The sequence below is a fragment of the Anneissia japonica genome, unplaced genomic scaffold, assembly GCF_011630105.1.
Source record: "Anneissia japonica isolate Jap-2015-1 unplaced genomic scaffold, ASM1163010v1 scaffold287857_len828801_cov194, whole genome shotgun sequence".
NCBI lineage: Eukaryota > Metazoa > Echinodermata > Crinoidea > Comatulida > Comatulidae > Anneissia > Anneissia japonica.
The window spans coordinates 773,163-790,403 of NW_022738478.1; the positions used below are offsets into that span (position 1 = coordinate 773,163).

At 34.5% G+C, this 17,241-nt stretch overlaps 1 protein-coding gene across 1 annotated transcript in view; it reads right to left on the minus strand.

Moving 5' to 3' along the window:
- Positions 1-14,873, minus strand: part of LOC117117580 — a gene marked incomplete in the record, with an annotated part of 57,208 nt that extends 42,335 nt beyond the window's left edge. Inside the window, 1 exon segment of the mRNA XM_033261926.1 lies at positions 12,682-14,873.
- Between the last annotated feature and the right edge of the window lie 2,368 nt (positions 14,874-17,241).

Here is a 17,241-nt window from a genome sequence, read left to right on the forward strand (position 1 = left end):
TGCATATATGTCATAGACATATATACGCCTATAAAAATCATAATTATAATACGGTACTGTAGGAATATGTTTATATATAGGCCTAGGTCTGAAATATAGGCTTATATGATGTAATGATTAACATCGATAACGGTACTAATAACAAGCTGAGTTTGGATAATTCATTATATTATTCTTATGGACAATGTCGAAAGTTCAGTGCGTGTCGGTTGCATTAACGCGTGTGGTCGATTATTCATATAATTTATTCATAAAAGGTAGGTCTATATTCGTTGTCACGATATCAAAACTTGCGTTTCATTTGATCACCATAGTGAACCATAATAATGGGTCCCTCTTATATCGCAATGAAGGATTATGATGATAGACCAAGGAGCGAACCCGTCACGTGAGCGGCATTCTATTTGTGCGTGGCCTCCACATCTAATATTGTAACCCAGTTATCATGCACTATATTTTAACTGTTCATAAAGATACAAACTGGTCACCGTTAATTGATCGAACGTCTTGAGTGAAAGGAGAGGGTTGGGGGGGGGGGCGGTTGTCTTCACTGAACGACACTGAGAAATATGTAGGCTCCAATATCCGTGTTAATAGTCAGGTAGTATGCTAATATAATTAATATTGAATACGGTATAGCATAATAATAATAATTACAATATTATAATAAATTATTATATTATTATTTTTTCAATAATATAGTTGTTGGTAAATAGACCTATATTATTATTTTAGGGAGATACAGTATGTTGATGTCACCATCATTTATATAATTTTGATAGTTTATTTAATAATTTCTTTCATAATTTTCTGATCATCATCTGCATTATCATTACAAATACTTAAACATTCTCCATTCCTATACGAAATTAGAAAAACACCCAAAGGTGGTGTTTAGTTGGTAATGCAAAATTAATCTTTATTTTCATCAAACGGAGGCCTACTAGGCGCACTCAAATTTGTATATGTTATGTAGCTGTGCGAATATCAATGTGTATCTTTACCCCTTGAAAGCGTAAATCTTAAGCAAAGACAATTCAAGAGTGATGAGCGCCCACGCACTGCGTAATTACAACACCATCGTTCATCCAGCCCTGCCACGCGAACACACCGCAGAATCTACGCATGAACAGCTTAATCACGCAACACTACTAATTAATGTCAAGAAAGAAATGGGTGTTAACAAAGAGTTAATTAATAATCGTACGATTGTAGATATTGCGAAAACAACTTTAAAATATTTTTAATAAAATATTGCCAACGTGTCAGTATGATATTCTTCCAATTTGTAATATCGTTTTATATATGCAGGTTCGAAGCCAATACTTTCATGTCGATACGTTATAATGAAACATTCATATCCGGACGAACAATATATGTTAATAATATAGTGATAAATTTCGAATGAGTGTTCAGACGTCAAAATAATATAATGCGAACCACGTAGTACGATACACCTGTACTTGTTACTTGATATATTAAATCCTTGTTCGCGCCATACAAGGCCTATAGAGTCAAATTAATAGTAGGCTATTTCTGTAGGTATAGACTAATATTAATATTTTTTACTTTTATCAAATCTTCATTATTATTGTTACTGTCATATAACTTAAATGACGTGGTACAGGACCTTAAATATAGAAATTGTACCACAACATGGTGAGTGCATTATTACGATTTTGATTGAAAATAATTGATAATGCCAACATTTGATGGGGGCGGGGACGTAAAACTTGCAATTAATTTTATTTGGCCTAATAACTAAATTGCGATTTAAAAGCTAATCAATTATTATACTTAATAATTATTTTCAAATTTACATTATACTTAGGTGACACTGTATTGAGAGAGAGCCGCTAGGATTATGGAAGATCTCAGACAAGAAGTATAAGGACGTCAGCCTGATGCAATAAACATTAGCACACACGTCGTTTATCTATATGACGGACACACCCTAATCCCTCTGGTTTATCCATCTATTCAATCACTTTAATGGCAGATCTTCCCCTATTGACCCCACAACGATCACTGAACCGAGTTTGGGGATTGCATTGCATAGTTTATTTAGTATATAGGCCTAAGTGGATGGACAATGCGACATTCGTACGATAGGCTACAGATTTTATACAGATTGTAGGCTACTACGAACGAAATTGTATACATAGGCCTATATACACAATTAGACGGAAGCCTATACAATTCTACAGTAGAAGAATATGCTCCATTTAAAATCATACTGCCACGACAAGCGAGAAATATCGTAAACATGTTCGGGTTTTTTTTTTTACTGTGGCAATCCAAAGTATAAAGATACAAAAAAAAAATTATATCTCAGTTTTCACATTCATTAGACCTGCTCTAATACTTTCCACGTTATTATATTGACGACGGTACAGTTAAAAGTCGTCTCCATGTGATAACCAACACATATAGACACTGATCATGCAATAAAATGTTAACCACCGAAATGTGAAAGACATCAAGGATAACCCATTTTTTAAGTCAGAAAAAATTTATTGTATTTTCAGTGTCTCCTTTCTGGCAGTACAACGGGCAACAATCTTTTCCAAAGAGTTTCTTTAATGTGCACATGGGCCCTGCACATGGATCTATTAAACCTAACCCAGACAGCGTCGTACGACGCAGCCCAACGCAATTCATCGTCGGGGCCATTCTTAAGCAGTCGTGAGAAATATTCAACATGTTAAATATTCTACGACGCGACTGCCCCCGACGGAAACCATCAGACCCGACACAGCAAGAAATCGCGTCGGGCTGCGTCGTATGACGCTCTCTGAGTTGCCCTTAATACTCCCTCCAGATGAGGCACATGGAGAATATGACGGAATCGAACCAAGGACGACCAAAGGTCTGAACAAATTTTGAATGTCAGCACGGTCTGAGAATGATTACGTATATCAGTGTAAATATGTAAATACCTTTGCTTAATTAATTAAATCAATAAAAACCAATAGAGAACCTAATTATTTCAGCATTGTTAAATAATTGTATAAAAATACGCAAGCCCACACATTTAAAGACTTCCGGAATTGTATTTTGCTAATCTGTGCGATGCAATCGTTTCACTACAATTTATCATCAACCATGTTTTAAATTATTACTTGTATTCAAAATACATGCATTATAAAGACGATGACGTCATTGATATTATTAAGTACCCAGTACATCACCTCATGTAGCGTGCAGCAGGGACACGTAGTGTCAAACAAGATTTATGCTCGATGATCAAAATATGTGTCGTTCAACAATTTGTGTACGTTGTACGTCAGAAAATTCACACAGATTACTGCATAACTACCTTTATAAAAAATAATAATTCCGGTAGAAACACTCCGGTACAAGTCACTTATATTAAAAGATCGATACTATATACCGGTACACTATGCTAACGAACCATTGTTAATTTCTTGATATCGCTCAATTTACATCTTTTATCCATATATATCACAGTATATTCAATCAAAATTTCCTCAAATATACGATTAATCTGACACACCAAAAATATACATTATAATTCATCTTATCCAATTAGATTTAATGTATCAAAACGGTTGTGTAATTATTTGGCGCCAATTTATCCAATTAGATTTAATGTACGGTATCAAACGGTTGTCAAATATTTGGCGCCAATCGCGTCATACTTCACTCCAAGATGTGTATAAAATAACTATATAAGGACTGAATACACAAATGGCGCACAGTGGTTTTGACATTCGTGACTGGTTCCGAACGACCATGTGCGCTTCCACTCGTTTTTGATGGCACTTAATCTTTTACGGTGCATTTAAAACCATTTTCCGATTTTCATCCGATATTTTTTGGTATAGAAGCCCAGTCTATACAGACAATAGGTAGCCTCTGCCACTGTGCAGCTGAATTAAGCGACATTTACTGTAATTTACTGGAATAGCGTTGCCAACAACTGATTACGTATATTACATATGTTATGTTTTGTCAGAAGCGAGTAAGGCAAGTATACACATGATTCAGTGGTCAAAAATTTCAGAGAGGATCCGGCATTTTTACGAGATCTGGATGTCACTGCTTCTAACGGAAGTCCCAGTTTTGTTGAGAAGTTACATTAATTACAATATGTCACTGGCATGTCGCCGTCGAGAGTAAACCCACAATATTATACCATTAATACAAACTTATGTTTACACTACCACAACGATAAATTCGGGTCTTTGTAGCGGTGCATGGTTGGAGCCCAGGTCTGGGGATCAGTTCCTCTTTTACCAAACGTGGTCGTCATTGGATGGGCCTGTGTCCACTTTTCCCTGGTTATCATTGGCTGTATATTTATACCTTTTGTTTTCTTATAGTTGTAAGTGTTTCTTTTCTATGTTTGTAATGTAAATTGTTTAGTCCCAGTATGTAAAAGACAAGCCACATGCTGCCATTGTAATTAAAATTTCATCAAGATGGAACTTAGGCCGATGCAGGAGAAATATATCGACCGAGTACCAGTATACATTTCATACATGGCAGTTGTTAGTAGGCTAACGAAAATTACGACAACAATAATATGCGTACCAATATAGTTATAATACATTACAAACTCTGAATACAAACTACACAGACAGATTTTAATTTACCTTTCGTTCGTAGGTCCTATAACATAATTATTTTTTCCACTTATACTGTACACATAGGCCTATGTCGTGTAAATATCAACTTATCATAAGCGTTTTTCCTCGTTTAACGGTATATTAGCTTCCATTCCATTTTATACGTATCGCCACAGGAGGAACTACAATAATGCTTTATTTAAATTATAGTTGGTAAAGGCTGGATTTCTGTCAACGTAAAAGTCTAATTTCTAACGTTTTTTAAGGTTTGGCGCGGCATGATTCAACGCGATTATCTCTTGATGAGGGGTAGAGTAATATATAGTCGCGTGAGACGTTTAGCACGATTATCTCTCGATGAGGGGTGAAGTTGTTTATAGTCGCGTGTGAAAAAAAGAGTGTAACGCGATTTGAAACCCAGAATCCAGATTAGAAGCCGAGCGTTTTTAACAACCATGCTACAACTCCGCTTCAAAATAATATTTAGAGGCCAAGTCTGAATATTGGGCCTGGATTCGATATGGTCAACAATGAACCTTTATGTGATTTACGACGAACCACACAAGGCCTAAAATAAGTAATACATCTTGAAAATAAATATACCTAAATGGAAACGAAGCAGTACTGAATCATAATTAATCACAGTCAAATGAAGATACTGCATAAAATATCTAATTTGGTCTACTACTCAATTTGCTTCTTCTTGTGCTTAAGCAACAAATGAACGCAGTCCTCCATCTAAAGATTAATATACGGATCGTATTATTGTGGGTTAAATTTCTATTCTATTTTCTCTATGGTTAAATTAATCAATTCACAAATCATCTTAGCTCAGTGTAGTTATCATTGTAGGGCCTAGATTCTTCCAAGTAAGTAGGTCTAGTTATGGTCGTCAATATCCAGCAAAAGGGAAATGATTGAATAGAAGGTAAAACGAATTTAAACAAAACATGAACAGTGTCTAAGTACGGTAGGTAGGCCCAGCTACAGTGCTACTGTATGAGACAAGAGCATCAACGTTATACAACGAGTTATTCAACAGTACATTTATGATGAATCAAACCTTTAAGTACGCAAAATCAGCCTAAGGCAAGTAGATTATGATGTCCCATTATGTTTACTCTCCGTAGCATGTTAGTGTGATGGAAACTAAAATAAAAGCCATGTGTCTGTTTGCCTACAAAATATCAGCATCACGGCCGCTGAGTTCCGACGAAGAATTCAGCCTAGGCTTAGAAAATTAGATCTCTTAGGCCGATTTAGCCCGGAGAGGAATGTCAATAAATGTTAACCCTGGCGGCTGTAGCGAAGGCTTACACTTCTCAAGACCTATTTCATTTATGTCAAGCAGAAGTGGTAAATTAACGATCAGGAAAATTGATAATTCACAAGTTACATATTAACATGAAATGGGGTTGGAATTACAGTATACATGTTGTTTAAGTGACTGAAATATGATCCAAATTGGGAGAAATAGAGGGGCTGCCATACCGATTCTAATTGTTTTGGAACAACTAGCGGCCCACGGGAAATTTAACAGCCAGTTTTTACCCAGTTCGTATTGTCGCACATATTTCTAATAGGAATTCAATATGAGGATAATATATTCTTGTCGGACCATTGGTTGATTGGAAATTTACGTAATTTACGTCAGTAGTATTAGCTGAAGAATGTAGGCCCTATGTCTAGGTCTAGGTGATGATTGTTCTTCGTTATTTATATAAGAAACATTAAACAATTTGAAAAAGGTAAAACAATATCAAAGGTCAGTTCAAGTTAATTGGTTTGCTAAAATAGAAGATTATTCACATGAAACAATTTGGTTGGAGAACAGATTACACATGGCGCCAAATTACTAAACCCGATATAGATTTGATAAATAACTGTAGATATTTAATGTATTCCTTTACATAATGATGATATTAATAGCCGATACAACGATGATATTAATAACCGATGACAGTACAGTAACATAAATATTTATATTTGGGACGACATGAAAAAGTAGAGTCTTATCTGGCGTGTACTTAGTTACATAGTTCTAACACTTCATTGCGGAACATCGCACCACAAGGGTGCAGGAAGCGCTTTTCTGTATAACTCAAATGATTAAAACTATTTTAACCGCAGGTGTGAGTTTATCTCAGGCCTACGAACTTACCTGGATTGACTTATCGAGGTAAGTATCCTATACTCTAGTATCTCACCCACTCACTACAGTATCTGTGGATTGTGTAATTTACGATTTCAAGAGGCATTGGTGTAGGCCTTAAAATGACACGATCTGGTGGGTATCGTAATGTGTAATGTCTCATGATCGTAAGACATACCAACAATATGGTTTATGCTTACTGTACATTCATAATTCTATACATATACATATATATATATATATATATATATATATGTATATATATGTATATATATATATATGTATGTATGTATGTATGTATGCTTTCTGCTTGGCTTGAACTAGAACCAGAGCTTTCGGACAACACTTCCTCGGTGGCGAGTGAGTGAGGGTTGAAAAAGCCAGATATAAAGTGAGAATTTCATGCAAGCATGATTAGAAACAACAGGTTAGGTGGGATTAGAATAAACAGCCTGAACAAGTAAACAGGAAGTCCAAAACTAAACTTTAGAGGCATATATATATTGTATATAAAGAAAATGAGTAGTCGGCATATTCGCTTGAATAAATTCTAGAGTTTCTAAAGTACAAATTATACGTTCAGTATAGGAGTGTTCATTTCCGTTGCATTTTATATATTTTGGAACATGCGATGGATACATATTTTTGTATATTTTATCTGTATAAACATATAGATAAATAATAATAGTCCTCAAATGTTATAATCGTATCAAGCATAGCCCTTCAACGAAAACATTTTTTTTTATAACACCATTTTCATATTTGAGTGTTGTTATTATTATTTATATATTTCTTTATATCACATATATATAGGTCTATATACGTAATATATATATAAAATTATATATATAGATTAAAAGGCAAAATACTGAAAAACAACAATGCTGTGGGAAACAATGGCTGGATCTCAGTAGAGATACAAAAATGATAAGCAACAGCTAAAAAGTAAACGTAAGTAAACAGCCAGAAATAGAACCAGAGCTTTCGGACAACACTAGTCCTTGCTCAGTGGCGAGTGAGTGAGTATATATATTATATACTATATATACATATATATTATAGTATCGCCCTACTCGTATTGATTATCAAAATAATTATACATCACACGTACAGTATTAGAACTTTCGTGACTTGCAGTGTACCTGTTTCGTGGCCGACTCGAATAAAGCCATGTTTCGTTTTATTTACTTACGGAACCAAGGTATACACGCTTAACACCCGAGCGTGTCAAACAGGCATTGTTCGACCGTATAGAAACCAAGACAATGTACAGATTACGAATGACCAACACGTTCTCAATGCCACAAACTATGCAAGTAAAAACGAGTCACTATAATAAGCATACAGTAAAGTAAGCATCTGATATCTGAGAATATAATCAACGCTACAGTATACCGACCCACGAGCTGTACCTCAAGCCAAATCTACTCACTTTAGTTATAGGAAATATATTTTCTTCATTTGAAACAATACAGATACCATGAGCATATGCACTTGGAGAAAATCGTGTTATTACAGTACTCCGTACTACAATCATGGAGCAATAAGATACATCATAAATTTAATGGAAAAGACACTATGAATCACATTGATATATTACCATTAGGCCGATGTATAAACGAAAATCGGTGCAATAGAAATCAGAGAATGTTTCAGAATCTGAAAATCGCCACATGACGATATTCAATATTTGAAAAAAAAAAACCACATGAATGTTATATTGATATGATTTATGTAAATAAATAATCGACGGTTGCGATTCGGTCCGAAGGAACTTCAGACGAGAATCTAAGATGGTCGTTCTATCATCAAATTTACTACAGTACGAACTGGTCGTAAGGTGGAACGTTGAGATTAACTTTAATACACACATGTAAAATCACTCAGTGCTGCATTTTTGCATGCTAACAAGCCTACCAATTCCTGACGACCAAATGAATTTTAGATGGGCCTAAACCATAAAACCAAAGGAACCACTCTCGCTACTGTATTCGCAAATAGAATAATTATGAGTATGGTGACTCCGAAGAAAGGAAAGCGTGAGGCCAAAATTGATTCTACATTTCGTTCTTTATTAGAACATTTTCAAGAATAAATGTATAATAAAGACCACATATTTAAAAATTATTATTGAGGAACATTTATGAAGAAATAAAAGCGATTATAAAACCACACTAACAGGGGAAATCGATGCAATATGCATTTTTAATGCGTGAATGGCATGATACTGTACGTATCGAATAAAAAAAGAATCATTATCTTTATGCTCATCGATGGAAACCAATAGAATTTATTTAGTCTGATTCGATATATTCTACAATGTAAAACAAATAAACTTGAAAATAAGACAAATAAAACTGAATTGATTACTTTGATTAATTATTTTTCTTTGCCAATAACGGACATAAAAATAATGTGATTCCAACTTTAAATTTTCTAAAAGTAAATCTAAGAATTTTGTAGTGAAACGTTTATAAATCATTGAAAACAGACTTTTTGATATGTGATTTATTGCAAGTTGATAACTTGCACTTTTGGGCAATTCAAAATCTTATTTATTTTTCTTTTATTATGATGGCCTCCAGGACCTTTACAAAAGTGTGCAATAGGCTTAAAGGTGTTTATCGTTATATTCAAAACATTATCCTTCAATATTTGTTTATATTTGAGATATTTAAAAATCGTCTCAAGGCTCATCTCTTTAGTTTATTTTAATTTGCAAATTTCTAGCGCATAGAGACCTATGTATTTTGCGCTTTACAAATCCAAATTATTATTATTATTAAATAAAATGGAAATTGTATAGTCTACATTTGTTTAAATTATAAAATGTACGTTTACAGAATGAGTTTGTAAAATGTCGTTGTTTATTTGAATCTTCCACACAAAATGCTACATAATATTTACATTCCAGATACAGCAAAAAATGTAGGACTTGTAGGCCTATGACTTTTGTCATAATATGGGTTCACGCGAGAAATCAGGTTGTTTTACAGTACGCTACGAAGAGAACGAAAAACATTGGGTTGTTTAGGGCGTATACAACATAGACGTTATTTATATGGAACAATGTATAGATGACGATCTATCTGTATGAAATAAGCATGAAATAACATGCTAAGTTCCGCCTTGAATGCGTATTGTGTTGAGATTGTTAATTATACATAAATTGTAATAGCGTGCTGTATATATTTTGTTAACAAAATGTATAGAGAGACTCCGCAAATTGTTTTAATATTCGGCCCAAGAAGAAACAAAAGAACCATTGATCATTGTGGTAATTAATTATAGGCCATGGCGTTACAAAATAATTATAACTCCATGGTTAGGCCTAGATACACACTAATACGCAATTGTTACAGGAATCTTTGGATTTCAGAAGATTTCCTGGACTTTTTGTATTGTATGTAAAAGGAAAACAACCAAAACAATACGAGAGTATTTTATTCAAATAGGTTGAACATCATGGTCTACTATCTGATGTTTTAGCGCACGTCCATTTGATGTTTATAATAGGCGTATAAATCAGAGGTTTGAAAAGTGTTCTTATGTTGAAATATTGAACAAAATACAATGTATAGGCTAATTATAGCATGAGTTTGTTAATGTATTCAATCCACTGAACAATATTCAGGATGGTTGATAGGTCTAACACAATTGACTAAAATTGGCCATCTATGTCTATACACGATTTAATGTATAAACGATACGTATTCAAGTATGCCTAAGTAGCAATTTAAACAACTTTTTATAATAAATACTTTGAAGTCTAATATTAGAATTCGAGTTATAATAAAATTTGGCCCATTGAAATAAGCAAATATGCCGCTAATACTCTCAAAACATTTTTTAAGGAAGAGACAGATAAATAAATCATTTGAAATATTAAAACACACAGTACACACACCGAGTCTTGGTCGTTGAAAAGGTGAATGAAATTAAAGACAGGGCTAATCATATTGTAAATTTGAAGAGAAATGCGGTGAATAAATCCGATCCCGAGTTATATAAAAATAATAATAAACACTTATGACTATAAATAATATAATATACATTGCGACAAAATACAAATTTATCAACGGTAGATAGATGATATGGTCCTCATTTAATTTATTTTCAATTTATCGACATGTAAAAACGTGCAGATATACTAGATATCTTTATGATATTATATTCCAATGCAAATTAGGAACTGGTGTTGCAAGATGTTGCGGGCACAAACAATATATAGCTCCCTGTCGATCCAAAAAAAAAAGCAAATGATCGAAAACACAACTAAGCAGGCGATAATAATTAGAAAACACGAATTCAAGGCTAGGCCAAGTGATTGCTGAATGTGATCTAAGGGCATAACGTTACTCACTAATAAAACTCCATGCTATGAGGCTAGGAAAACAACACGGGTTCATAATGCACTCAGTCGGGGACTGGATCACGTTTTCCTGTCAATAAAAATACACACAGGCTAGCCTAGAGATGATTAAATCTTGACATTTAACATTGGTGTGGAATGGCCCGGTGGATACTATCACAACAGTAAATTATCAGAAGAGAGTATTTTGTTTATTTTATAGAAAACAGCAGATATCTAAAAACACCCCATATACTCAATATAAACCCTAGCACCGTTGAAACGATCCGAGATCGTCTGTAAAGCGGCATAATCTCGTGTAGGGCATCCATTGTGCTGTAAATAGACGTGAACAATTATACTGTACATCAATGAGACTTAGTTTATATCGCAATATTCTGTGCAAATTTATGTTCCAGACCAAGAACCGTGATTCCTATAGTTTAGTCTGTAGGCCTACCACATCAACTTGCAGGCCATCCGTCTTATACCAAAGCGTGAATTATAACTCAATGGGAATACTATCAGGCCATGGAGTTATTTTCAGACCGCCTACTGCACATAACTAGTACGGTTCTACAACTGTTTTCTGTTTTATATATAATCCTGTTGTAATACATTTACATATTAATACATACATACATGCATACATACAAATATATATATATATATATATATATATATATATATATAACCAAGTGTCATCTTGTATTTGATTTATATGTATATATATATACACATGTATATACACACACATATACCTAGGCCTACATATATATATATATATATATATATAAATAAGTAAACTTAACAGTGCTCATATAGGCACATAATAAATATAGTTTGTATACCAGGTCAAGATGGTTTTACTGTAGTTTAACTCTCTATTGTACTACGATTTATTTATGTATTATGCCATAATTATATATACATACATATATGCTTATATATATATCCTGTTTATATTATACAGTATATATATATATATATATATATCGCCTGTTTATATTTTTATATTAAACAGTATACATACATATACGGTATATGGCTTATAAGCAACATGGTAGGCCTATATGAGTGAACCAACAAAAAGAATTTTACCATACTGTACACTATTTCATTACATTAACCAATATAATGAAAGACAGTGGTGAAGGGACAAAAATAACATCGATAACTGTGCACATATAAAATGGATATGTTTCAATTAAGTCTACAATGTTAGTCACTTAAGCCTAAGTAATATCTGATACAGTCGTACCTTGTTGGCATTTGGTTTTCACAACATTGTTATATACTTTATAAATAAACTATATATATTCTAATTTTTAAATTCGCATACAATTCCGTATAGCCGTGCCGTGATATCAAAGCTAGGCCTACGCAGATATATTTTAGTGAATGCAAGCACGGTTTGTGACCCGCTGACCAGCATCGAATGGTATGCGCTAGGCTAGGCCTACTTATAAGAATGGAGTTACAAGCAACATGGTTTTCGGTACGCAAGCTGTATGGACGGGACATCTTCGGTAAACCTATGTCCGAGTGACTAAATACAAATACAAAAATACAATCACTTTACTCACCTATGTAATGATTATATCCTTACACTTTAAACGAAGAATTAACTACAATGAGTTGAAGTAAACCGCATTCAGCTCTATGGGAATTTTTCTCAGGCAGAAGCGCGGTCTCCAAGACCGTCAACAAGTGAAACAGATTGGCGTAAAGCGCTGTTCACGTTGCCTATATGTAAAGACATAAAAGCCGTGTACAATAGAAGTTGCCAACAAATATAAAGCAGTACCAATTTTCCCGTGTTCACTGGCGAATACAGGTCATAACTGACCGGTTGTCATAAAAATATACGGCGAGTTAAATGAAAACAAGACGTTTAATCCTAAAGTACTATAGTACATCAACACGTTTTCAGGTTTCGAATTCTTATATCCAATGCATTAAAGACCTGTATATACTTAACAATGCTGGTAAAACCTAAACGTCTCATACACGCTGAAAATAGCTTGGCTTATAAAATCCGGTTCATCGCCAACTGATCATAATTCTAAGTATTATCCGACAGAAAAAACAGCAATTTCATATTGTAGAGAGAGAATGGTCGTACTCTTGATCATAAGCTGACCAGCGGTGTTGTGAGTCGGAACAACGACAGCACATTACGCTTCGAAATGATGAGAATCGGCTGTCTGTCAGAAACCGCCGATCTGCGAGTCTGATTGGTCCAGCATCAGCTCGCTATCAATCTAACAAATACTCAATTACAGTGAAGCAGTTTGCAGCGTTCTATAGCTTTGTGGAACCTGTATTGTATAAACGCAGTTGCTACTTCCGTGAATATACCGTTCTCAATATTATACCGCATACAAATTCGGTTCTCCATTGTAAACTCCCTTGTGAAAACCTGAATAGGAAACCAGACTAAAAGACTAAAGAGACGACGTCATGCATATCAGAGCACGTTATAAAACGTTCTGTTTTTGTATTTCCCTTCAGTTCTGTGCAATCAGCGCCAATCTCGGGATAATGTATGTATAAGCACTCATGTATGCATATTGGTTTTTAGTAACCACCGTGTCACTCGCAGGGAAAACTCTTTTGTGATATTGAGCTTGAGTTTGCAGTCCAGGATAAGCTATATGTACATACATTAAAACCTCGCGTCTGGAAACCAGTTGTTTCGTTTTTCACGTCAGGACAGTCGTTGGATGATATGGAATTTATAATCTGAAGGTCGTCGGTTGCATTTCTGTTGCTTCTGGCAGTTCGCCATTATATAATAATTGGAAGAAAACAAGTAGGCATAGGCCTTACCAACACATAAACTATTTCACACGATCGAAGTTGTAATCGTTTTTCGTAGGGTTTTAAATGTTTGTGATTTATGTTGTCCAGAACTAATGAGGAGTGATTTTCTTGTGAATTCCGTCGTACGATTTGCCTAAAATTCGGTAATACTAACAGCACTGTAAGAGTTTTAAATTAGACCATCGCATCAGACTGTCGGTTTAATGTAAATATTTGACAGGCGTTTCATGCTATTTTACACATGATTTCCATCCGCAATCTTTGAAAATAATGTCGAAAAATGAGTGTTGTCCCCAGACTGGTTTAGTTATCCCATGGAGCGTGATGCCTGTTTGTTTCAATTATCAGTACTCCACAATCAATACTTAACTCCATTAGGCCTACATGTTGTGAGAGTGAGGTACGGTACTGAGCCTATTATTATTCAGATAAGCGTACAATTCGTAAAATATTCGCATACGATTACTAGTATTTTGTACACATACCGTATTTTTTAGATGAATGATTTGAGAATTACTCACATTTGTTTACTGATGTAGTATTTGTTTACTATTTTAGTCGGATACGGTACAGGTAATTATCAAGGTTAGAAAGTCGGTTTATTGTTCACGATAAGCCTACTCCTGAAAACATATGACCGAAATATTAAACATATAAATCAAAGTACAGTGATCCATTCTAACCGTTCTTTTGACGAGCAAATAGGATGTCATAGAGTTTCATTAAAAAGAAATTTAAATTATTTAATCCTACAAGCTACCACATATTTATTATGGTGTTTTTGTATCCAGTGAAAGTGCATCGTGCAAGCAGGATTATTTGACTCTAATTTTAAGGCCAACTAAAATTAATTGATAGTTTCACGTCCCCATCCTCATCAAATCTTGGAGCCTCATCAGAAAAATTAATTATTTGCTATTAAAAAAAAAAAAACCCAATCAGTTTCCATGGAAAGTAAAAACGAATATGACTTGAACGATTGCTGTCAAAGCATAAGAGGTGGAAACATAAATGACAGAAAAGTTACGAAAATTCATTTGACTTCTTTTATACAAAACTACTATTTACCAGCATGTTTACCACTAGTTTATAGGATAGTAATTAGGGAGTTTTCGATGCACGACGTTAACCTTAACTTTAACGTTAGTATCCAACATGCACCGCGATAGCTCCGCCCCTTTTGTAAACATATCGAAATACGCATGCGCAAACCCGTAACTAACGTACGTCGAGCACGTAAAATCCTGAATTTAACGTACTCCGCAACGCAAGATGAATAAATTATGATGTCATCCGTCAAAGTTCAGGTTAATGTCGTACATCGAAAACTCCCTATATACACCCTCACCAACGAATGTCTTAAAATCCCGGACATGAAACCCAAATTTTATTTGGCCTAATACACCGATGATATTAGAACCAGCAAAACTGCAGATATTAAAACACGTAATATAGGCCTATAACAAACAAATGCGTGTTTGACTGCATACAATAGCAAAGGCCGTGTACTGTATTTACATCCGGATCTCCAATTATGGAGTTGTGAATTATTGATACATCGTTCCACCTAATTTGATTTTTTAAACCTAAACCATGGCAACGAAAATGATGAACTGCGAAAAAGAGTAATTTTCAATTATCTTCTCTCGCACGGAAACTCAATTTTGATTAAATGAACTCCATAATAACACAGTTAACGAGAATGCTCCCAGATATATTTTCAAAGTATAAAGGCCTTGTATAATAACCTCAGAGTAAGAGATTGCTCTATTTATTGTTGTTCGAAGATCACGCGATATAACACGCGGAGTTGGAACTTGTCTTTATGCATGGGGTTATTTATCGAAATATTATCAGTGATGGGGCAATGGTCCATGGTGAGTCCTCGCTTTAGCATTCTATTTGGCCCTATGAGTCTGTGGTTATACCTTTGCTGTAAACCTGGTGCTAAAAAGTGTATTTCATCCAGCAAAAAGTAACGTTTTACTTCAAATGTTGATAAATATTATAATTTGATGTTAATTTACGTAATGGTAATGGATGCAGACTTGCAAAGCGCATAATACTAGGTCTATATGCGCTTTCAAATGTCCAAGGTTGAATAAAAGAAACAAATAAGATGAAGAAGAGACAAAGAAAAAGGAACAACAAAAACAATCAACAAAAGTTAAAACAATGCATTAAGCGCTGGTACCATGGATTGCCAGTAACGAGCCGGCCTATCACATTGATAAATATTTCAACATGGTTATAATAGGCCTAATAGTAATATATACATTTCTATATGTGCAGATTTCATAATAATATGTTCTGTGCAGTACCCCTGGAGTATCATCATGTAACCAAGCCAGCTACCTATTTAATATGCCTAACACATCTCAGTTTTTAAAAAAAATTCAACACGTAGCGGTACTCTTTCACCATTATCAAAAACTTTGGTTTGAAAATCATGAGCCTAGTATAACATACTCCAAATAAAGTAAGACCCGTCATTGTGATTCAATACGTCGACCTTTTATTCGATCATCATAAAACGATGATGATCTAATAAAAAAATCGAAATAATGAGCATTAATTACTGTATATTTGAACAGATGTTTAGTTATTTTAGTGTAAAATATTTAAAGATTATGTCATTAGGCCTACATTAGCTGGTAAATTCCATTTAGTTCCTAATACAAAGGCTACCACCCACAATGTTAATATACTCGTCACGCAATATGTAAGAAAATAAATTTACTCTCTAGAATGAGTATTCTCTTTTAGTAACGCGGACACTTAGAATACTTGCTGCACATCTGAGCCTACTGTATTGTATTTATGTTTATTATGTTAAAAGAGCCTGAGGCCTATTTATTGAATAAAATCCTTCGGGCACAGTTGTATCAGCTACAGTATGCCTGATTAAAGTTAACCGTACCTACCAAAGTAACATCATTCACTGAACATCATTCACTGAATTTACATACTGCACGGTACATTATCGGAAAATAAATGTAAATATTCACAACCTGTATGGACGTGGCACATTTTTGCATTTTGTTTTTGATGATGACGATGAATGTGAATGTGATCATTAAATCTCACGCATTTAAAGTAAACATACGACTTGCTGGTGCTATTATAGTGTCAGCAAACGCCAGCGTCGGCCGACGCAGCCCGACCCGATTTATCGTCGGGGACAGTCTTAAGGCTACGTTCAGACCTGTGAGATACGCCAGGCGTATCTAACGCCGGGCGTACGTTAATCCATGGCGTAACTAGCGAGATGTCCAGACTGGGCGATTAATGAACGCTAGCGTAAGTATTCGCGCGAAATA